Genomic DNA, 25,118 nt, shown 5'->3' with positions numbered 1-25,118 from the left:
CTCTGTAAAAATCCCAGTGGTGAGCATTCATGGCTGAGAGAGGTGAGCCCTCCATCTGTCTCACCCAATGAACGGTTCCTACCATTGACTTCAATAGTGAGAACCGCTAGGTAACCTTTAGTAACCTAGTGGTTCTAACTATTGAAGTCAATGGTGGGAACCATTCATTGGCTGAGACATATGAAGGCTCACCTCTCTCAGCCATGAATGCTCAGCACCAGGATTTCTATAGAGAAATGCAATGGCTGAGCTGTCATTCTTAGAGGATGGTACTAAGTTTCTGGGTCAAGACTTTTCTTTTTTTTAAGAAGATGATCGATGCCTACTTGGAACAAATAGGACATGATCTACGCTATAAATAGGAGAGTATGGATTTTTTTACAGATGTCATGGATTTCTACTGGACAAGGGGATGTGATTGGCTACAGGGATTCTAGGTGAGTATGTGTGAGTGTGCATATATGTTTTAATTTAACTTTACTGTCACATTGTGTCTTGTTTTTATTTTAATATTTCTTTTGCAGGTGAGCTACAGGTACCAGCAGGCCCTTAATGTCCCAAATGCTGGTACTTGTGGTTCTCCAAGCTGACCTTTTAGCCCAGGCTTGGGGTGCCCTGGAGAGGGGGACCCCTTTATTGGAGGTTCCTACCTCCCCAGGTATCCCCAGCCTGGGCTGACTAACGGTCAGGCATGATTGTTTGGTTGTGCTTTTAGGGGGGGACCCCACGTTTTTTTTAACTTGACAAGCATTTTTTGAACACAGATGCATGCACAGATCTCACTGATCTGTGCATGCATCTGTGTCAAAGGAAATGCCTTTCAAGTGACGTTTGCATCATTCAGGTCAGAACGATATATCATTTATTGTTCGGTAGAGCGTACACAATGAATGATATGCTGAGAATCATTACTGAGATTTCCAATCTTCCTGCATGTACAAAAGATCTGAAGATACGACTAATGACCAGTGGGAGCGCACATTGTGATCAAGCAGATACACTGGACAATATGAACGATTTATCATTCTGATGCGTTGGATTCTGCCAATTCGCTCACAATATCATCTAATGTGTAGTGATATAATATGCCAACTTAAAAAACTGAGTGTTCACTAGCTCACTAATATATACCACCCCTTTACAGGTGCCATTGTAATGAGACAATCAATTTTATTAACTTCACCTGTCAGTAGTTTTAATGTTAAGTTTGAACAGTGTGTGTATGTATATATTTTGGGATTAAATTCAGTCATTTATATATAATTATATTTATAAATGATTTGGAAATATGAAGTAATAAAAGAATGTTATAAACTGTGAAAACTGACTTGTTCATCAAAGTGATACATTGTTAGAGTCACTAAAGAATAAAATATTAAATGTGACAAGTTCTTGTATTTCATCAATCATAAGTTTTCCACTGGAGAATTGAGAGGTACTGTAGTATATATAAACAATAAACACACTTAATGCTTTTACCATTTTCTATTTCCTTTCCTGTTACCTTTCATCGTCATACATCTTTGAGTGACCAGTATTTATCTCTTAGCTGTTTAATGACTTTTCAATTGAAAAGAGCGTGCAAGTCTGATGTTCAGTGCTCATGTCAGTGTGTCCACTGATAGGCCTCATGTTGTGCTTGTTATATGAAAACTCTTAAATTAAATGTTGGTTGCTTCATCAGTGCTGTTTATAAGATTTATGTTGTCAACATAGCTATTGATTTTTGCAGTGCAATCTGAAAACAAATAAATATATTTTAATCTGCAATTTAGTGTTAATTTTATAAGTTTATATCTAATGTTGATTTTCCATGAAAGTCACTAAGTGACTTTACATATCCCTCTGGCCAGAATAAGTACAGAGGGAATGATTTATCACTTTACAAAGTATTGTGTCTGCAGGCACATTGTGTACCATTTTCCCAGTGGGACAAATCAGATTTAAAGGTACATCAGATAACTTTTGCTTATTAAATGAATGTACATTTTAACTCCATGCATAGCATCAATAGATTTTTTTAAAAACAATTTGGAAGGTGAAATGATATATCACATTCATTCACTTAGGATCGACATATTTAGAATGTAGACAATGTTTCTCTTCACTACCCATTGAACAAGAGGCCATAATAATCAAGACCCCACTATTTCCGCTATTTAGTGTTAGCCTGGTTATCTAGAGAATATGGCATGGCAGGAAAGTCATGAATAGTATAACATGAACCAGACCGAGGCAACCATATGAGCTAATATTGCGTAATTCTCAAAGAGGGATGTGACCATATTCTCTGTTGCAGTTATAGGCCCTTTTCTCTATTGATCTTTAATCTTACATTATTTGAAGAAGTCTATGTGAATAGATAAAGCTCAAGTCAGCATCCCATTAGTCCACCATGATCAGACTGCAAGGTTGCATATAACACTAGAAAAGCCTTAGACTTAATTCATGATATCAAACAAACTGTCTCCTGAGCTCTTGATACTGAGAAGGCCTTTGACAGGGTAGGCTGGTACTTTATTCACTATGTCCTTAGATAAATAGTTTTTTAGAATCCCTTCATCTGTTGGGATGCTGCCTTGTGCTTCATACCTTGTCGCTGTTACACATCTCTAATGGCAGGAATGGAACCTCTTGACTTAAAACTGGCTATCTATGCAGATGATGTGCCTCTAACACTTACATTACCAACTCCCTTTCCTCACTCCCAACACTTTTTCTGGAACTAAAATCATATGGCTCCCTCTACAACTTTAAGGTTATTCTGGACAATTTTGAGATGTTGCCACTTAATGTTTCCACTTCTCTCTTCTCCCAGTTGAAAAAAACTCTAAATGCAAATAGCATAATGTTAGCCTCCAATATTTGGGGACCTTCCTGACCTCATCCTTTGATTACATGTTTTTGGCTTACCTCCCTATACTTACTATGAGATTCAAGAATAATTTGTACTCCTGGGGCAAGGTTTACATATCATGGGTTGGTAGGATAGCCACTGTAAAGATCCTTTTAACTAGGCTTCTCTATCTTTTCCAGACCCTGGCAGATAGATTGCTTTTCCATGTTCTGAGAGACTTGCAGAGCAGCATATTGTGCTTTATAGGGTAGAAGTCGGTAGGTGCGCTCTAGTAAACAGTACAATAGGTTATGAATGAGAGCAGCTCACTGCCTAGGACACCACTTGACCTATAAATGATATGCAACAAAAAACATAAAACATGAAAAATGATTATGCAGTGAGCGCTCAATCCTATGAGGCCTAGTGGTCCAACTAGGTGTATATACGTATGATGGGCAAATTACCCTCTTAATGATTTGTGGTAACAGGAATAGGTTTACACTAAATGCCACAATGTGTAATCTGAAGTATTCAATAGGTAAACACAAAGGTACAAAATAAATACGTTTTAATCCCACATACATAAAATGGGTGAGTATAAATCAAATGTGTCTAAATCCAAATGCACAGAGTGGGTATGTATACATCAGGCAATAGCACACAATAATGTAAATCACAATAGTATTAAAAGAGTAACGTACACTGGGGTGCAGGTAAAAAATATATATGGGGCAAAGGGAATAGTTCAAATGTCACAGAATAGATGGAGTGAGGGAGGAACTATTATTGCTGGAAATGGTCCAATGAAAGTCCTGAATGTGCATATAACAGTAGTACAGTCATAAAATCTTGATCCTTTTTCGCTATGTTCAATCAATAGACAGCCGGTGTACTTGGTCAAAGATGCGGTGGTGTCAACTCTGGTGACGGTTCTGCAGTAACCGTGACCCGCACAACAGCCAGCTTCACTGCTGACTGGATGGTTAACGGGGTACCTCAGAGCACAGTGGGAAGAGCCTCACCCGCCCTGTGGTGGCCATGGTCACTGGATCACACACCCTAGACCATTTTGGGAGTAATATAATAATCAGTTAATGTGTGAAGATCAATCTGTGAAATAACAACCTACACTGATATCATGGAATTTGAATAATATTAATCTTCTGGATTCAAGAATACATTTACCTTCCTTAATCACATATTTCATGGGGAACCTAGGTTTTAATGATTTTCCTCTCTTACTCACATAAATTTATCACGGACACTTTTTCTGACTTTTATGAAACACATATACACTTTCTAACAACTTTATTTGTCTTTTAATTGAGGGATGTATATTTTTGAACTATACAGATTTATACCCATGTAAATACACATATTACTGATAATATAATATCAGTAAGTTCACTATTAATTTGCACATTTTTGCACAGAACAGTATTACATACTTATCTATTTATGCGTTCACACTTATTATTTATTGATTGTATCAATTATAATCGATAAATATAATATAATATCAGTAAGTTCACTATTAATTTGCACATTTTTGCACAGAACAGTATCACATACTTATCTATTTATGCGTTTATCTGTACACTTATTATTTATTGATTACATCAATTTATTCATATTGACATAACACCATATTTGGAATATCTTTATTAATTTATATTTATTATAAAACAATATATTGTGATGTCTTCAAGACCCTGAGATAATTTACTGTATTGCATTTACTGTATTCTATAAGATTTCACCATTATATATGCACCAAATCTCCCTTTTGAGATGGATGTGAATCCGTTTTTCTGAAATCGTTTCATCAACCTGGATAGACCCTATACTGTAATAAATGGTGGAATACCAACTTTTCCCCTTTCTGTCCCCTGTACTGTTATCTAACATCTATTGATAATATACAAGTAACATCATATATATCCCTTCTTACCAATTCATTTTCTGTGAGTACGTTTATAGTACATGGATTGAGTAATCATGTTTCGACTACTCTAGTCTGAAAGACGCAGGCTAGAATCATTAGTATCTGCCTAGTTAGAAGAAATCTGTCAGTCAGAAAAAGGAGGGGCGGTATCATGAGACATCTAGTAATCTGATTGGATGAGTTTATTTTTAGGAGTCCCGGATTGGTCATGAGACAAGGATGAGGGTATATAAGATACTTCTGGTAAGCGGCTCGGCTTACCTTGACAAAGCTACCTAGCGAAACGCCGCGTCAAACAATCAGAAATTTAAAAAATTGTTTTAATTTTTACAAACTTTGTTTCCATATGAAATAGACTCATTTTCCACCAGCAGATTGGTTACAATAGTGACCGCTCAGGGCGGTCTGCACACTGCACAGAGCCATGCGCTCATTTTTCATTATTTGATATTGTTGTTTGATATTGCTGTTTATTATTGTCAAAATTGGTATTAAACCTCTGTTTATTTTTCACTCTATTGTTTATTTTTAAAAACAAGCACTCCTACACATCTTTCTTTGTCCTCCATTTTCAGCAGGTAGCAGACCCTGCTTGTTAGGAGCTGCCAGTTTAGATAAGCATTGTTATTTGGTTGCCAGGTGCACCTTATCATTTCCTTTTTGTATCCAACTATTAATTATTGTCGATTTGTGCTTAAATGACAAATTTAATTTATTCTATTCTATCTATGGTATCTTGTTTTGCTACACTGCCATGCAATTTTTCAAAGGGTCTCCAACAGGTAGGCATGATGTGTAGTGGAACTGTCCCATTACTGGGGTTTTTTGGCATGAGGTTCACAACCTCATCTCTTAGATAACTGTTGTTCATTTGTCTACTTTACAAATGAAACCAGTCTGTCAAAAAGGTTGGGAGACAACGGCTAGAACATTATTACATTTTTTCCTCTCTATTTTGTTTCCTCTCCTCTCTCTTCAGCACCACCCACTTTTTCACTTATCTCTCTGCTCCTCTTACTCCATCTATCCCTTTGCCATTATTTGACTATTTTGCTTTCAGCACTTAATAAAAAAGTAATTCTAAGGATAATCTATATAATAAAATTTTTAGCTTTACTATGGTATGATTTTTGGACCTCCTCACCCTTTCTCTTCTACATAGTGGTTTTTCTTTCTGTATGTGGCCTGTGCAAACCTGTGCATCTTTTTGCTTTCTTCAATATTGTTATTATTTTTTTGGGTTGTGTATAATGTTGTGATTTTATTATTGGTTGTTTTTTCAGATGGGTCTTTGTTTTTGCCATGAGATGATAAGGATGGGAAGAAACAAAGTGTATGTGGAGATTATAGATGTGTGTTATACTGGAAGTGACATAACCTACATTGGTGGGAGAGGTTAGAGGTCAGACCAACAGTCATTACATGCCAAAGTGATGACACAATTTTTAGCACGCTCCAGCTTTATAATTAAAGGTTTTACAAACAGAATAACTAAGTACATACCCATTCAAATATGTGTTAAATATTTATATTATGCACAAAATCATAATTTCCATTTTTTGGATAATTTGTAGCCAACCCCTTTTTCACATATGGTTAGCTCTGGCAAATTAATTTTTTTGTAAATTCTGTTTTTAATTATGAATGTCAGCTATTACAATACAAACATAACAGTAGATAAATGCACTATACATAGTGAATAAACCACAAATCCAAGAAATGTCCACCCTCCTTGCAGAGTGTTAAGTACAGTGCTCCAGGATGCCACCATCCAGGTGCACCGATAATTACATAGGAGAATAAGGAGCCAAAAACAGGTTAAGGGTTAAGGGAGCAACATCCAAAGAGTAGACAGCATCAGCAACACATCAGTCACAAATAACAATATTTTGTGTTGAGAGTGCACTGCCAGTGACTCAATACAAAGAGCATAAGCCAAAGGGGATAGTGGACATCCCTGACTTGTGCCATTGCTGATAATAAACATAAGCGAGCTGAGTCCAATTGTTAAAATGGAAGAGGTAGAACTGGAGTATAAGGCCTGGATGGCATGGATAAATCTATCAATAAGGTCATAAGTTTTCAATGTTTGAAACATAAATGGCCAAGACAGCATGTCAAAAGCCTTCTCCATGTCCAGGGCCAAAACAACAGATGGAAGTTTTAATTTTGTTTATGCGGGTGATAAAATTAACAGTTATCCAGGTGTTATCAAGAGCCTGCCTTGTATGAACAAAGTCCACATGGTCTGGGTCAATAAGGGAAGTCAATAAGTGATTATGTATATTCATGAGGACTTATGCAAACATTTTGATAACTGTGTGTGGATAGGAGATGGGACTGTAGCTGGCACAAATAGATAAGACCTTATTGGGCTTGAGAATCACAATAATATTGAAACAGGTAGAGTCAGTGTAAAACTGCCCTCCTTTCATAACTGAATTGAAGGCTGAACCCAAATGGGGTAGAAAATGGTAAAGAAAGCCTTATAATAGGACATGGGAAAATCATTAGGGTTAGGAGTTTTAGAGGGCTTTTGAGTCTTGAGTGCCTTAGAAACTTCTTCCTCTGTAAAGTCTAGATTCAATTTACAAGCTGAGACTTTGTAAACTTTGGGGAGATCACATTGATTGAGATATTGCTAAGTAGCAGCCAAATTAGAGAAGGTGGAATGTTCTTTAGTATGGAGGTTATACAGAGATAGATAGAATAGTGAAAAGATTTGCTGATAATATCTGGATTATAACTCAGTTGCCCCTGTTTGTCTCTAATGGCCATGATGGGTTGTAATGCCAATTTGGCTTTGTCTTTATTAGCCAGTGAGGTGTCTGGCTTGTTTGTTTTTTCAAAACATTCCTGGTTAAAGCAATGGTGGGATTTTTCAGACTGTTCTGCTAAAATAGCCTGTATTTGCCCCCTGAATTATTGAATTTGCTTTTAAATGCATTCAGAGTCTGTCCACTTGTGGCAGTGTACCAGCTAATCTAAACTAAAATAAAGTCAATTTGTCAGAGTGTTACCTCTTGCGATATGTGGCATATTTGACAAATGCACCACTGATAGCTGACTTGTATGCTTCCCACACTGTGGGAATTAGAGTGTCAGGCCGAAGATTCAAGTCAAACTATTCATTAATTTAGCGAAAATCTGTGACCTAAAGGGTGGGATATTAAGCAAAGACTCATTAAGTCACAAAAAAGGTCAAACATGTGGATGCTGCATAAATCCAAAGGTGGTCCAAACTATCAAATTTTCCGACCAAGGGTTGGAAACAATATCAGTACGAGGTAAAAGTTGAAGAGAAGTTCTAAAACCCAAGATCAGTTCTATCCAATAGTATGTGTTGTGGACAGGGGAATAAAATATAAAGTCTTTAGAGGTGGGATTGTATACTCTACACAAGTTGAATAGGCTAGCATGTGGTTACGGTATGTGCTGGAGAGACCCAGAAAAGGGGAGGTGTGTTGGGGACCAGACCTATCCAAATTCTGAGATTAGAATAGTGTTAAAATCCTTTCCGACTACTTTTCCTTTCTATAAATATCTAGTTATATTTTTTCAATGTTTTTAATTCAATGATTGACTCAGGGCTAATTTATTTTTTAGACAATAAAGGTGCCTTATGCACATAACTTAGCACGTTATGTGCATTTTAAGCATGCATCATCATAATCATAATTTTAGTTATCATTCTACAAATCTTAATCTCCTTTTCAATACCTCTCTGGTATATGTGCCTTTGGGTCAATCATAATCTGTTATGGCAGAGTGGAGCAAAGGTGGGGGAAGGATGTCACAGTGTACAGAGTAGACACAAAACATGTTTTCTGTTATACAGGCACAGTCAGTCTGCTACACAGACATACTGTAGGCTCACAGCTTTCAGCGTGTCATGCAAAGGTAGACGATGTCACTGTGAAAACTGAGCTCAGAGGAATAATCTAGTATCTGTCTGCTCATTATATCATATGCAGTGTAACTGTGAATGATAGGATAGTCATATAATACGCTTAAATATCTTAAACATTATCACATTATCAATCATTAATTGCAGTCTCAAGAAACAAACTAAGGATAAATAATAAAAATTAAGTTATATGGAAAAAAAATACCTCTTTTTTTTTAAATTTTGTTTTAAAAAGTAACACTTTATTTGTAAACTTTGCTGCAATGTCAACATCAATATATGCACTATATAAATGGATATAAATAAAATGTTTTTAGAAACTTTTTCTAACTTTAAGATTCTAAAAATTTAAATTAGCATGAGAGATTAAACTAAAATTGTAAACATATCTCTACATCTGACCGTTCTGCATTCCAATTTCTAAATTGCTTGGAAAGCTGATTTTTAGCTGACTCAGACCTCAGATGTGCAGAGAAATGCAAGCTTATTTTTTTAATCAGCAACTTTCTAGTAAGCATATAGAAAATAAATGTAATGATTCATTGATTTATTACAGTGCTTGAAAACCACAAATAATGTATGCACTAACTTTGCTAACTATGTTTACATTTTCTTTTTATTTTTTTACTTGTATAATATTTCCAAGAAACTGCTTCACTTATCTATTGTCTCACACTATAATGGCTTTGCATCAATACAAATAAATGGACACTGTATTGTATAAAATATTTGCTTTGTAATTCCTGTCATTTATGAAAAATAATATACATTTAAAACAAATCTATATTGTTGTCGGACAAGAAAGGTTGATCAATAGTTTATATTATCTACATTTATTTGTAATATTTTATTTTGAAACCCTACTAAAAGTGGTTTTCAAAGTAGAATTTTATCTATTTAACTGCATTCTCAATTGTCCCCTAGTAAAAAATGGTATAATATTATTTACAACACAGCAAAATTATAAACAACATATTTAATTTTGAATACTGCTCTTTTCAGATGGCTCATTCTAGAGGAAACATTACTTTCTAATGGCAAGGGCTGTTGCTGGTAACAATTCCATTAAACCTCTTTTATGAAACTGCAAACCTGCCATCCCAGATTTTTTTAGAACAGATCTAGAGCAGATGTGACCAGATCTGGGGCATTGCATGTGGAGTATTGGTTAGAAACATATCTGTATTTACTTTTGCATGCACATGCAAATATCATGTATTTTGGTTTGCAGGATGAGATTATTTAACTGTAATACAGAAAAGTAGAAGACCACATAGCTGCATTGATAGAGGGAAAACAGTCTTTTTCTCCCTGCAGAAAGACTTTGTTTTTTTTTCCACCACATCGGATATGTGGGAGTATAGCTCTCAACCTATAATTTTAATGGGTTGCTATTCTAGGCTCCTTTGGACCAACATAATAAATATTGGCAGATGTATACAAGTTGGTAGGTGCATAGCAGATTAGTCCACACGTTATTCCAAACCAGAGTAGGGTGACAGGCTTGAGCACATGCAGACCCTTTTCTAGTGCCAAGTAAACAAATCTTGCACCTGGAATCATTATGGTTCAAATCCCGACAGCAGAAGCCCGGCAAGGGTGAAGATCACAACTGCTAATTTAGGCAAGTACCGCTAACCTAATTCCCTACCTTAACCTCCCCCAAGTGCCTAACCCTAACCCCCCTCTAAGTGCAAAAACCTAACCCCCCATACCCTGCAGCCTAAACCTAAGTCTCCAGGGGGGTGCCTAACACTAACCTCCCCTTGGGGGTGCCTAACCCTACCCCCCTTCCCCTAGCCTAACCCTAACCCTCCCAGGGGGCTGCCTAACCCCAAGTCCCCCCCGGGAGCCCCAAACCTAACCCCCCCCCTTGCACCTGTCTGTGCCAGGAGCCCGGTTTACCTTCAATTGGTTACCAGGCTTCAGGCTCACGGCGTAGGTAAAATGACAGGCATCAGGATTTCGATGCCTGTCTTTAGACCCTTGCCGGGATTAGACAGTCGGGATGCCGACGGTCGGCATTTAGACCATCTGCATCCCGACTGTATACCTTGCACCTGCAATCTAGACAGCTTGATCTTTAAATTTGGTGAATAACATTCATTCAGATATGTGATGTTTATTTAGACAGATGAGTCATGCACACACGGTTAAGAGACAGCATGTATCGATTAACCATTTAACTAAATGTCAGCAATAAAAAGAACATTTCAAACAAATATGTACATATTCTCAACAGTTCTCACACTCCCTCACTCTCATGCTTCATTTCCATAAATGCAACTAAACTGAGTCATACTGTATGTTGGAGAAAAAATATACATTTTAAATTAATAAAAGGGTGAATATACATTATTAATAGGTTGGACTTTGAAATTATACTTTACTCTTTCCTCCATACAGTATTTAATCCCATATTACATGAAAAGGTCTCTATTAAAGGAGAATTATCTTTATGGTAGTACTTGCAGCTGTGAACTGCAGACCGTCAGGTAATTTATAAAGTAAACACATAGTAATGTATGCAATTATATAAAAGTCTGTTCCACATCTACAGTAGAAATATAATAGATATTTCACCTAGTCTGATTGTCTATTTGGCACAGTCAGCTAATTGAGGCAGTTGACAAATTAAGTTGGGTGATTCAATTTGTTTTAGGCAAATTAATTAATCCACCATGTTTTTCTAAAAATGTGTGGCCACTGAAGACTGAGACTGCTTATAGTACAAGGAAATTAAGGAGACCAATCAACATGCATTAACAACTGTCACAAGTCTATAGTCCTATAAAAGGAACTTACACTCCGTCTGACACTGATTCTTCCTAGATTATTATTGTTTTTATTATCTTTTATCTGTATGGTGCCACCAAGTGTCCATAAGACTGTACAAGGAAATTTTCTAATATACATAAAAACAAAACAATATAGAAAGATTCAAACAGGAAGTACAGTACACAGGACAAAATAAAAGCATAAAATAATAATACAATGAAGTGAGTGACAGAGGCATTGAATGACCCGGTGCCCTGGGTCAGAAAGGCAAACAGAAAGAATCAGAGTTGCTTACTGAGAGTAAGAGTGCTACAGCAAGAAAGATATGAGAATAAGAGGGTGGAGAGCCAAATTATAGACTAAGGGAGTAAGGGTAACACCTGGGGAGTGAACTGGTAAGTGATAAGGAAGGAGTACAAAGAGCATAAATTAAGAGTGTGTGAAGGGCAGTTAGGTTTGATGAACAGATGCATTTTCAGGGCACAGTTGAAGCCTAAGCAGACTAGTATACAGTTCGAAGAGAAATACCAGGCGCTAAGAGATAATGAGTATGTCCTACCAAACAGAGCTAGATAAATAAATTAGAATATTAATGCCACTGCAGCTAACCTAAAAAACGGGGGAGCTGGTTCCTCCAAAAAAAGATACAAAAAAGAATGGCAAAGGAAAGCGCTGTGGCAATAATAATAATAATAATAATAATAATATATAGGTTTTTATTAAAACAAATACATAAATTCAATTAATAATGCAAAAAAACAACAACAACAAAAAAATCATCAGGATAAGCAATTGAGCTCAATAAAATCTACAGCAAAGATCTTGTGTGCACACAGATATGTAGCTAATAGGACCAAGTGACAATACAAATTATGGAAATTGGAACATGTATCGTGCTTCCAATATGATAATATTTAAGTCGCAAAGCAGGACAGGTTAGGGTCATAGGCAGGTTTCCATAGCAGGCACAGTTGTTAATTGTCAGGGAATATAGCAGCAAAACATGGCAGTGGGTTAGTAAAGATTGAATGTTGTTAATAACACATAGCAGTTCAAGAATGGCAGACAGAGGGAATGAATGGTGATCTCAAAACAATCCCAGAATTTGTTAGTAGAACACCTCTATTGATGCATTAAAGCAGTCCACAATCTCCTATGTGCTTTCATCAAAAAATAAAAAATAAATATTGTTAAAACATGAGCATCTTTATAAGCTGATACCGGCGTCCCGGTCAGCAAATTGATGTGTTAATAACCAACAATGGACATCCCTCAATGTGGGTACCTTACAAATGCCAATTGGTTTGCTGTACTGGAGATTCCCAACGGGGCCAGAATCAGGAACAACCACTGCCAAATGTGCACCCTATCACATGGGAATCCGTTTTCCAGCAGAGCTCATGGTAGAGCCGCAGCCACTGAGCAGAGAATACCATGCTTCGGGTATCCGGCCGTCCTCGCCCTTGGTCCCTCAGAGTCAGCCGGTCCCCGTGCAATGAATGCAGGAAGTATCTTTCGTCTCACCACTACAGAGGTCTACCTGTCCACTGAGTGGTCACTACGAGACAAGCATGCGCTTGTGGTTAGTGGGTGCCCGGCATCTCCTGTCTCCTGGCTCAAAGCTGCACTTCCTGATAGTGAACATCTGACGCATTTCTCAGCCAATCTGCAAGGCCGTTTCATCAGAGGCATGATAGAATTGAGAGCTGTGTCTCTGGTATATATACATATATTGTTAGATCTTAATAAATATCAACCTATATCTCATTAGGCTCCAATTGAGAAATTTAGGATCTTAAAAGTCTTCATGAATTTAGAAACATTAATTAGTATTTATAAACCATACGTATATGTTATATATAACAGAAATAAACACTATATATAGAAAAATAATATACAATATAAATTATTAATATAATTCTGAACATAATTAATAAACTATATATAAAATGTAAAAAATATATCAATGAATAAAATATTAGTATAATATTACAATATAAATGACTATTTTTTGGTTGGAAATCTCATAAACAGGATGCTAAAATAATTATTACACAAATATATATATTTTTCTCTTGTATGGACATACACATACATAGGGCAATATGGCCGACATATCGTGCACATAGCCAAATGTGTACCCACTATGTCTTTGTATGCTCCCGTGGGTTTGTTCATCGCATCAACAGATCTGCAGTACATGCTTGTCAATCCGTCAATGTGATGAACGATGCCAGGCAGGGTAATGGAGCTGGTGCCTGACATATCAGGTGTTCAGGTGCTGGATTATGTAATATGTGCTGCGTGAGCAATATATCGGCCTGTCAGATGTCGCATTGCTGGGTACACACATCGTTAAGTGTGTACCCAGCTTTAGACTTAAAGAGTTTAATAAAGTTCTGGGACATGCAGGAAAAGATGGTAGAGAGACAGATGGAGATGTGATAGACTTTAGAGGCTAGAGAGCAGAGGTGTAGAACAAAATTTATGAATCATCAACATAAAGGTGGTATTGTAGACCAAAGTAACTGATTGGATCATCAAGGGAGGTGATGTTCAAAGAGAAGAGAAGGAGTCCATGAGCAGAGCTTTGGGAAACATAAACAAGAAGAGGGTGAGGTATAATTGGAAATAAAGAAGGATTTTTTTTTTACACAGTTTTTCACACTAATAGCTCTGTTGTCAATAGAAGCATATTACACATCTTAAAAACCATACACCCTATATACTGTACTTTTATACATTTGTTTGGTGTTGTTATATGACTTCTTTTGTATGAGTGCACCTCAAGTTGTTCATTTTCAGGGACATTTTCTACTTTATAGAGGGGTGCGCAGTAATTCCCATAATCCAAAAATATCCTAAATTCTGCACTGCACAAAGCTGGTGATGATATGTCCAGCTTTTGTGCAGTGCACATGTTCACATTTATTTTAGTGCATTTTGCACCGTCTGTTTATTCATTCGGTCTGGAAGTAATTTTATAGGCTCACTTTTCCTAATGTATTAAAAAATGTCTCCTACTTTGCCAGTTACAATGCTGATTCTTTAATTAGGTTTCTGTTTAGATTAACTGAAGAATGATATATAATGATTAGATCCTTTAATTTTACAAATTACATTGTCCCCCAAAGACATACTGTGCAAAATACAGTAACAAAGAAATAAAATATAAAACAAAAAGAGTCATCATTATTTCACAACCAGGATATGCTGGAAAGAATATGCTAAATAAAAATATATACCAGTTATGTTAAAAAAAAACTATTAGTTTACTTGTGGAAAAGTTGTTGCAGAACATGTTTTTGTTTCAAATTAATGTACAGTAATGCTACAATTATCATGGTGCAGAGTTTTTCCAATTTGATGGTGGCAGTCCGATGTTTGCCACCATCGAGTGGAAATCATTTGATGGTGTTCCAATGTTTGCTTGTTTTTTTACATCCTGATAGCTATGCCTCCCATAGCTCCCTCCTGGCTACTGTGTCTGCAGCAGGGAATCTTCATGGGTTCATTGGAGACTGTCTCTCACTCTATGTCTGCCTCAGAAGTGATGCTGCACAGTCCTTGATTCCCTCCCCTCTCCAGGCTGCTGCAAAGCAACAGGGCACATTGCTAGCTCTGATTGTCTCTCACTGTATCGGAGAGACAATCATAGTGCAACCCTTGCAAAGCAGTAGCAGCAACAGTAAGTTACTCATACAGCACAACAGTTTTTTCTATGACTTGCTTCAGTAAAATCACTGCTCGGCTCCCTTTTGTCACTGATGAATGGTTCATACACCTAAACCATCCTTGACCAAAGCTGTATAGAATATAAAAAAAAATATATATATATATATATATATATATATATATATATTCTGTTGAAATATAAAGAAAAAGGGGGTGCTCCATAGTGCAGAAAAAATTAATTTATTAAAAACATGCAGTCAATTTTCAACCTCTGCTGTGTGCATTCGTACCATTTAACTCACGGAGTGGACTGGTCACCACTTGGCATTATATTAAATCCCGGCAATCACATTCAAGTGGTCCTTCTCCACCCGGGATGAGCCATGTACCACACACCTCTCTCCAGAGCGGACAGCATGCCTCTCCACCTCAGGACAAGGAACCAACCTCCAGGACTCTGGGACATGTGATAGAAGCGTTAGCAAGCCACGCTCTAACGTGTTTCGTTAGTCACTTCGTCAGAGGGCTCCTCTGCCAAGTGGACACAGCAGAGGTTGAAAATTGACTGCATGTATTAAATAAACAAATATTTTATGCACTATGGAGTGCCCCCTTTTTCTTTATATTTCAACTGAACAGTTTACACTGTGGATTCCAGGAGACTTATAAAGGGGAGCAGTGTCTCTAATCCAAAGAGTCTATTGCTTCAGACCCTAAAAGAGGGGAAAAGTGTGCTGGACTGGAAAAAAACTTTTTAAATACGTTTCAGCAAGCGGTAATATGAGTGCCTGCTTATATACTTATATTTATATACTGTATATATCTAAATATATCATCCATATATCCAAAAATATGTAATGAAGCACTCAACACGGTGCATACACACGGTCAGATTTTTCCTTCAGATCTGAACGATAACGATTTAAAAATCATTCAGTCATTCATATCTGAAGAAAAATCTGACATATCTGACATGCCTGAACGATTGACGATGAAATATGTGCTTTCCTGTTTGTCAGATAACGATATCTGACATCTGATGTGTTTGCAGTCAGACTTGGACGATTCCATTCATTTTAATGCAGTCAAAAATCGTTCAAATCGTTCATCTGACAAATCTGACCATGTGTATGGTCCATTAGGTTTAAACAACCAACATTTATTTAGAATAATGAATATTTATAATTAGCCACAAATGGCATTATTTATAATCCACCATATAAAAGCATTGACATTTCAGTTCTGCATGAAAACCTTTCTCAAGACAGGCATGATAAGCAATGTAAATGCTTAGAAAAGACAATAACGTACATCTGAGGATAAAAATGAAAAAAAAAAATCATGACAGAGTCTAACAGGCTCCACTAGACTTTAAAGCAGAAAAGCATTAATTTAACAAGGAAAATACATATGATAATAAGATAAACAAAAAGCAAGATTGACTATAAATCATGCATGATATATAGAGGATACATATAGATAATGTGCGCCATACTCACAATCTAAGTTGCGGCAATAAGTTTATGGTGATAGAACAAAGTGGCTATCAGAAATGGTGGCAACAGTTTAAGCAGCCTAAATCTTATGCAGAAACACAAGAGATAACATGGTTAAACTTTATGTTTAAGTGGCTGCAGCATAATATACATAACTACACAGCCAGAATGTAAAAAGCTTACCTGATCAGCATATAACCAAGCACTAGATAGAGACTAATTGCTAGCTACGCCAGGCAGAGTTACACGTGTGGTGCTGGCTGTGTAGGAACAGACATACATTGCTTCAGTGCTTAAATACCAGCTGAGCAGAATTGACCACAAAATTGCTACTGCTATGCCTCATTTACGGGGAACATCCTGACACAATCAGAAGACACCCACACAAATAATAATCACCAAAGAGACCAAAGGAGAGGCGTGTTAATAGTACAAAACATAAACAAAGAGTTGTCATTAGTGCACATCTGTTCTAAGTTGAGCCTGGGGGGAGAAGCAAGATCATATATCTTCGAACTAGGATTGCAAATAAATTGGCACTATAGAGTGGAGTCTAAGTGCGACTTAGAACTTCACATACATAAATAACATAGATCTATAGCATTTTAATCATGCTGCAAAACATCAGATCACCTTCTAAACAGTGGTGGGATATTGACATTCAATATAGAGAGGACATGTGTCAATCTAATAATATAAACATTGCGATGCAGGTAAGTGAGCACTGAGTGGACACCAATCACCAAATGATAACAGTCACCAAATAGAAATAGCAAATAAAAAGTAGCAAAAGTGATGGCAATAATGATAATAGAGATAATGACACTGGTGTAAGTAATAATAATAATAATAATGAATTGATTAATAAAAAATAAATAATATATAGCAAATGTGAATATAAAGACTATATACAAAAAATATATTTAAAAAATACAATTTTAAATAAAAATTAAAAAATAAATTATATAAAAAGTGGTTCACCCATGTGGAATAACTACATGATCTGAAAAAACATATCATAAATCAGAGAAAAATACTGAAAGGATTGTATTCATTAAGTCCACATGGTGCTACTGTATCCAAAGTGTGTATCCAGAAGCTTTCAAACTTCTTAAGAGCCAGCTGTCTATCACCTTCCATCATTATAGGTGGTACCCAGTCAATAAGTTTGCATTTAAGGGTTGCCAACTGGTGTACCAGAAATGTCTAGCAACATGCTTATCGGTATAACCCGTAGCAAGGGCAGATCAAATAATCACTTGATGGTTGGCCATTCTATTCCTAAATTTCTGACAGGTGAGGCCAACGTAATATAGCCAACAAGGGGATATAAATAAGATGGTCCAACGTGCAATGTCATTTATATTTTATGTTTATTTTCTTGCCAGTATGGGGTGTGTGAAAAAGAATGTCCCACTGACATTGATGAACAGGTAATACACCCTCCACTGGATTAACTGTCTGTTTTTTTAGTCATTAAATCAGATATGGTCTTGCATTCACCAGGGTATATAGTGGGCCTTACTAACAGTTGCTTCAAATTTGGGCCCCTTCTATAGGCCATCATTGGAACATCAAAGTTATTGAAAGGTAGATTCTGGTCAGTGGCTACTATAGGCCAATGTTTCCTCAATGCTTTCTGAGTGTTGTAGGAACTTTTATCATAAGTGGTTGTGTATACAAGACATTGTCTTTTGCTCCTTGTTGGAGACCTTTCAGTTTTGTCACCTCTGAATATGTTATGTGCCCTAGATAAGCATTTCTTTAAGATAGCATCACAATATACTCTATCAATCTATTAGTCATCTCACCTAATTGTTCATTTCTTACTGTGTTGTCAGAGTTGATTGTCATCACATATTGTTGTTTTTCAGAGCTAGCAGATTTATTTTCAATCGTATTTACATTACATTTATAATAAAGAATTTTATTTGATGCTGGACCACCAACCTGAGGCACCCCAGGGTGCCACAGCACACAGTTTTTGAACCACTGGTATAAACTGAGGATATCACCTGTTAAATAACACTGACAATTGGTAAATTGAAGGCAGTGAATAAGCACATAATTAGAATATGGTTATTATGCCATTAAAATTTCATATTAATTATAAGAATGACAACAAGACAATGACCATATATTAGAACACATTTTATAATACTTATTTTCATTCTTTTTCAAAAATCTTTATTTTATACTTCACCACTTTTTAAATAAAAATATCTGTCATTATTAATTTTTAATGTATACCAATAAAGTGTTTGACTTTTATTAATTAATTTGGTCCAAGTGCACCCTTGGTTACTATTTGCTTTTCTCCTTCATATGTTAATATTGATTAATTATTATTTATATCTAATAAATAGCCCTACTTCTCCCGAGCTTGAATTAATAGGCACTGCCACAATGCCACTATTACATTATGCAGTTCCCACCAACCGTTAAATGTTTAACTCCCAAAATTTAAGAAAATAAATGCCCATCCTTATTATAATAAATAGTTAACTCTCACCACACCAATACATTTTAAAAAACTCCATTACATTAAATTATCATTGCCTACTACAGCAATAACTATATAGCCCAGCCCTTGATTCCATTACATTAAATTGTAATCTTCACCACACCAATAAATAGGCCAGCCACCACCCATCATTACATTAAATGATTAATCTCAATCACACCATTAAACTGATAGCCCAACCCCATCTCCATTACATTAAATAGTTAACCCTCACCACAGGAAAAAAAATAATAATCCAAGCCTCCGCCATTATTGCATTAAATTATTAAATCCTTACTGCACTATTACATAAATAGCCCAACCACATCCCCCATTACATTAATGAAGTCCCTCTTCACTCCCCTCTATACTAACCATTAAGCTTCACCATCATTTAAATCTTGTGCTAAAATCTTAATTTGACTACAATACAGTACATTGGTACTTCTTTGTATGTGTGATGTGGAACATATGATTGTGCATTTCCTTGCACTATTTTAATTTTGGAGCTTTGTACAGCAATTGGAGTTTTACCCGTTATAAATGTTGAGTACGGCAGATATATAATTAGAAATGTACACTGTATTTCGTACCTATAACACTGAAGTATAATTGGGGTTGTGCATGTCCATGTCACTCTAACTCCATAATATATATTAACAATATCCCATATAAAGGGGATTTACTTTCTTTAATAACAGTGTTGTGCATCAGTTTATTGGGAAGTATCTCCATCAATTAGTATAAGTCTGAACTGGCACTTGCACAGTTTCCAGTTTATTTTGTTTTGCATATACACATTATACTGAAGTCCACAAGATCCACCTGCTTTTACACTTGTGAATCAGGCCCATGGCATTTATGCAGATTTTCTCACATCTGACACTTTCATCTGCTTGCAACAGGAGGAAAGCAGCACATGGGAAGGAAGGGGAGGTCTAATGTCCTGATATGGTGGAACTGTCCCCATTTGAAGGACTCAAAATTGGTTTCTAACTCATATGCTTATACACTCTCATTTGAGGCCATACTTTAATGGAGAATCTGGACTTAGCATGGGGCTGGTTCAAGTTTTGATGGTGGAACCGATGGTTGCATCTAAAGATGCTCAAAATTGGCATCTCAATCCATGCACAATCTGATGCACTCTTGTACACCAAGGGAAGGGCTGATACTAGCATTAGCATAAAGTCTCACGGGAAATGACACTAAAGTGGTTACAGCAGTGTGCAACTCAGAATCAGGCCTACAGTGACGATGGAACTGCTCATGAGCACTTGATAGTGTCTTCTGATTGGCTGAATAACAATTCACCTCTGAAGCTGATAGGTACATTATTCATTGATTGTATTGTTACTTTCAGTTGTACAGGAGAATGAATATTAAGAGGGACATCTATTTAAATCACAACTAATAGTGAATGCTATAAACTTTGTGTTCATGACCTGGTTGACTGTAAGTGTATCTTTGTGCGTGTACGCTTGATGTAAACTTCCCACAACTAATGCACAGCTGAATGTATTTAGTAATGCATTAGTCTCAGCATATGCTAACATATGGCTTTCCAGAGTTTTACTTTTGGCTGCATATTTAGCCACCTCAGCACAAACTATGGAAATAAAAAATATGAAGAGAGATTTAATTGTACAGTGTGTGCATGAAATAGGACAGGATACCTAGGGCCTGAATCAGAGACAGACTCTATTCTGATGTTGTAACAGTTGAGCTATTATCGGTGGTTTGCACATTCATCATAGTCACACTGTGTATGTGCCGCAATGGTCTTGCGACATCGGTCACAGAGAGGGTTTATTTGCAAACGTTAGTGCCAGACAGGGACCGTACGGGCAAGCTAATGGGTAAGCAGCAGCTCAAATGAAGGCATGTTGCTACTGTTTCAGGGAATGCTACAGACTGCAATTGTGATTGTGTAAGCAATACAAATGGCTCCAGCATCTCAGTCCAAACGGCCATTCTGCTTGACCGTAGGGTAACTCAGATCTCATATAATCTACTGATCTGTGACTGATGCTGCATCTTTCTACGTAGTTGCTCAGATTTGCAAAGTCACAGGTGGACTTCTCAATACAAATCCCAGTGGATGCGATATTTGCATATTTACAAATTAGCAACAGCATATATCGCTGTATCAGGCCCATAGATGGCTAAAGTCTTTCAATAAAGTACAATTCACTAAATATATACACTATTATTTCTAATACATCACCAAAGTTTCACACTTTCTCCTATAGATATGATGACATACACCTACCCTCAAATTAAGCTAGATAACAATATGGCATGCCAAGAATTTTTACAACTAAGTTGCGCCATGTGCTTTGCCACACAGTTTTTTACTGAATGTGCATCCTATACCCCTTTTATACCACCGTTTTGACCCGGGTTATTGATGGCTTAACCCAGGTCGTGGATCAGTGTGAAAGGACCCCCCCAAAAAAACAGGTTCTTTTACCTGGCAATCCAACCTGGGTAGCTAGTAGGGTTGGACATGGGAAGGACCCACATTAAGGGGCAGTGTTAAAGGATAACCCAGGTCATCTGAAACGGGCCCCATTTACAGTTTAGAGGGCCGGATTCACCATTGCACATGTGCAGAACCCATGTGTAGAATGGATCCTGCGTGTTTGCAAGCAGACCCCGGTATAACTCTGCCTGATTGACAGGTAGAGACATTTAGGCGGTAAAGTGGGGGCAGAGCCATCCAGTGTCCTGGAAATGGGGGCATGTATTCCCCATTTTCCAGGAGTGGAATGGCCAGGATCTGTATCCACGGATGCAGTTTCCTGGACTTGCAAGCCAGCCAGCCTGTGTAAGCTAAGGCTTACGCAGCTGGCTGGTGCTGTCTACCATTGCTACCGATGGTTGCACTGGTTATTGCAGCCTGCAACATCAGTTACATTTCTGGGATCGCAACTGCAGCAGGGGGTGTCAATCACCTCTTGCTGCATTTGCATATTTGTAAGGCCGTAATTGCAAAGCTGCTTGCTTTCAGTTTTGCAATTCCATCCTCTACTGAATCACCCTCAGACAGAGGTGACTTCTCAGCACTTGAAGATGTCATCTCCAAGCACCGACAGAACAGTTCCACTGCACCCATGTGCAGTGTAAGCCATGCCAACCAAGGAATAACCCAGGATGGAGTCGTGGTATGAAAGGGGTCTGTCCTTGGTCTGACCCTTATTGGAACTGTGTTCCATATCCTGGGTTACCCATCATTTCGATATGAAAGGGGTATTTGTCACATCAATAATACAAATAAACTACAATGTACAAGTATCTTGCATACTTGAGCTGGCATTGAGTGCAGCAGCTATGTGCAACTCCGATACAAGTGAGCTGTACCATGTATTCCTCTACATAGTGTTGTTCTTAATCTGTGACTTTTTACCAACTGTATTGTGACAAAAAAAAATCTAATTCTATGCACCCAGGACACTTTAAGTGACTTTGGATGCATCTAAGAGACAACACAGATGCTTATTTAGAAAATAGGTATGAAAGTCAAGGAATCGCTACCCATAGAGTCTCTTGCCGTGTGTTGCAAAAAGGATGGATAAACAAGGACACATCTGTATCCTGTTTTATTATTTTGTGAATTGGGGGAGGTGCATTTTATTTGAACCCATGCATTGCTTTATAACAAAATTAGTTTATATGTTACTTGAATATCTCTGATGCTAACAAAATTTTTTTTTTAATGTTACAGTATCATACACAGTTACACAGTATTTTGATTTGCTTGCTAAACATGAAAATGACTTCACGTTAATATTTAATTTACATCTAACTTGAAAGAGTATATATATTTTTTAAAGAAAAATAGTAAGTGTGCTGTCAAAGAATGCTGTCTATTTTATAAAATACATTAAATTATTACAATAAACAGTCTTGAAAAATAATAAAATACAATATTCTTATGGAAGCCAGAAATGCAAAGAAATAAATGTTCTACCCTATATCGATATACTCTATAATAGCTACCTGTGGCCACAAGACAATGATCATATATGCATGCTTTACTGTATAATTGCTATAATACTGCACAGTCCTCATAGTCGCTGGTTCTTAATCAATTAGCTGTGGCAAATTCATTGGTCGCATTGTCGGATGCTTTGGCACCATTATTATTGACTCACACAACTGCTTCAGCTATGGCCAAAGTCCGATGGATGGTCAACTCTGCTCTGGCTCATTTTTAATGTTTTGCATGGAAGTGTTTTGAATGGACATCTTTTAATTCTGTTTTGTAGTGCTCATCTCTTTCAGTCTAATGGTGTTCATTGATGTTTCTTTTTGTTGAAGATTTGTTTAGAGGTTTTGTGGTGTTAATTTAGTTGTCATTTTTTTTTGGTGTATGGCAAAGGTTCTTCTACAATTAGTTGGCTGTTGCAGTTTAAAATGACTGCATTGTTTGTATTGTTTATTAGTTATTAGTGGGTGCACTCTATTCATGTGTTGTGATTGCCAATCAAATGTCCCTACTGGGAATTAACACAATACTGTCCAGGTGTGTTATTTAATTTGGAGATTTGAACACCAATGTTTGAGTATTTTTTGTTGTCTTATGTTCTTGTCATCTGTGCTTTATCCACTCACATATTCATCAACATTTCATTGAAAATTAATTTAAACAATTTTAATTCAATATGTCCAAATACATTTTATATTAATTTGAAATGCAAACTCCTGTATATGTGGTTAATGAGACATAGATATTTTAAAAGTTTTAAGAGGGTTTGTGTGAAGAAAAAAATACCTGATAGGTAATTTAGCAGTACTTTCTGCATGTTTTAAATAACATACCCATTTGCCCATTCACCATTGCTCTCCCGATGTGGCACTCCATCCATTCATCAAGCTCTGAGAACTGAAAGTTTTGGGACCCTGCTGGCCCTTGCTCCTTTCTAGTTGGAAAAGATCAAGTATGCAAAGAGGGATCCATTCAGATTAGGGTCTGCTGGCACAAATCACTGAAAGTTAGATATACGACTTGGGCAGGGCCACCGCATGTTAATAATTAATATGTCCCTTAGTGTAAAAAGTCCCCTGCAAATACTAGATCAGTAGTTAAGGGAATATTGGTATATGGTGCAGTAAAAACTCAGATATTAAAAGAATGCACATCAGATTATCACAATTAAATCATCCAATTATTTTCATGTCCACCAATTCAATTATATGCGAGTAACAAATTAATTATTCAGTGTATATCAGAGCAAACACTTGCTCACACTGCGGACTGCTCCTCTGGCTCTTGTCATCTACACTGTCTTATATCTGTCCTTCACCTGGGGCTGATAAATCAAGTTATTTTGTAGAAAATTAATTGTTCCCAGTAAGTATTAAGAGGGTGCCACAACAGATATCGGAGCCCATGTATGAGAATTTTAATGCATACAGATATGTCCTCATACATTTAGGCTCAATATGCCATGTAGAGCAAGATGTCTGGAGCAAGTGAGCCGCTAGGTCCCATGCGCGGGCATCTTTTTCACATTTTTTTACATCAATAAGATAAACTAGGATGCACTAGGAGACTGTACTGATTAATTGGATATGCAACACTTGAATATCTGTGTGAGTCTGTAGTCTGTATATAAAGCACAACGGAACTCGCTGTGGAAAAAAAATGCAGCTGCTGCATCGAAGCATTTTATATACAGATTCAGACTCAGTTGCAGACAGATGTACAAGAGTCATATATCAAATTAAACAGCACAGTCTGGTGCGACTGCAGCAAAGATGTATGAGGACATATCTGTACTCCCTATAAATATTTTTTATAGCCATGGTACTGTATACAGTGATAAGAAATTAAGTTTATTGGGGAATATATGCTGGGCAAGATACATTGGCCCTTTGGTATTTCTCTTTCTGCCACCTGAGGCCGAATACTCACCTATCCTCATGGCAGAAAAACCAGTAAGCCCATATACCTTAAATAAAAATAATAT

At 36.8% G+C, this 25,118-nt stretch overlaps 1 long non-coding RNA gene across 1 annotated transcript in view; it reads right to left on the bottom strand.

The window, feature by feature from the left end:
• Positions 1 to 3,448: 3,448 nt before the first annotated feature.
• The window catches only part of LOC148473406 (uncharacterized), a 147,314-nt gene continuing 125,644 nt past the window's right edge, over positions 3,449 to 25,118 (bottom strand). Inside the window, exon 5 of the long non-coding RNA XR_015872962.1 lies at positions 3,449 to 3,898. This is a non-coding gene — a long non-coding RNA (uncharacterized LOC148473406). The remainder of the gene's footprint in view (positions 3,899 to 25,118) is intronic.

The sequence above is a fragment of the Taudactylus pleione genome, unplaced genomic scaffold (assembly GCF_031769625.1).
Source record: "Taudactylus pleione unplaced genomic scaffold, aTauple2 ptg000918l, whole genome shotgun sequence".
Taxonomy (NCBI): Eukaryota; Metazoa; Chordata; class Amphibia; order Anura; family Myobatrachidae; genus Taudactylus; species Taudactylus pleione.
Note: the sequence above shows the minus strand (reverse complement) of the source record. Positions and strands in the feature narration are given on the sequence as shown.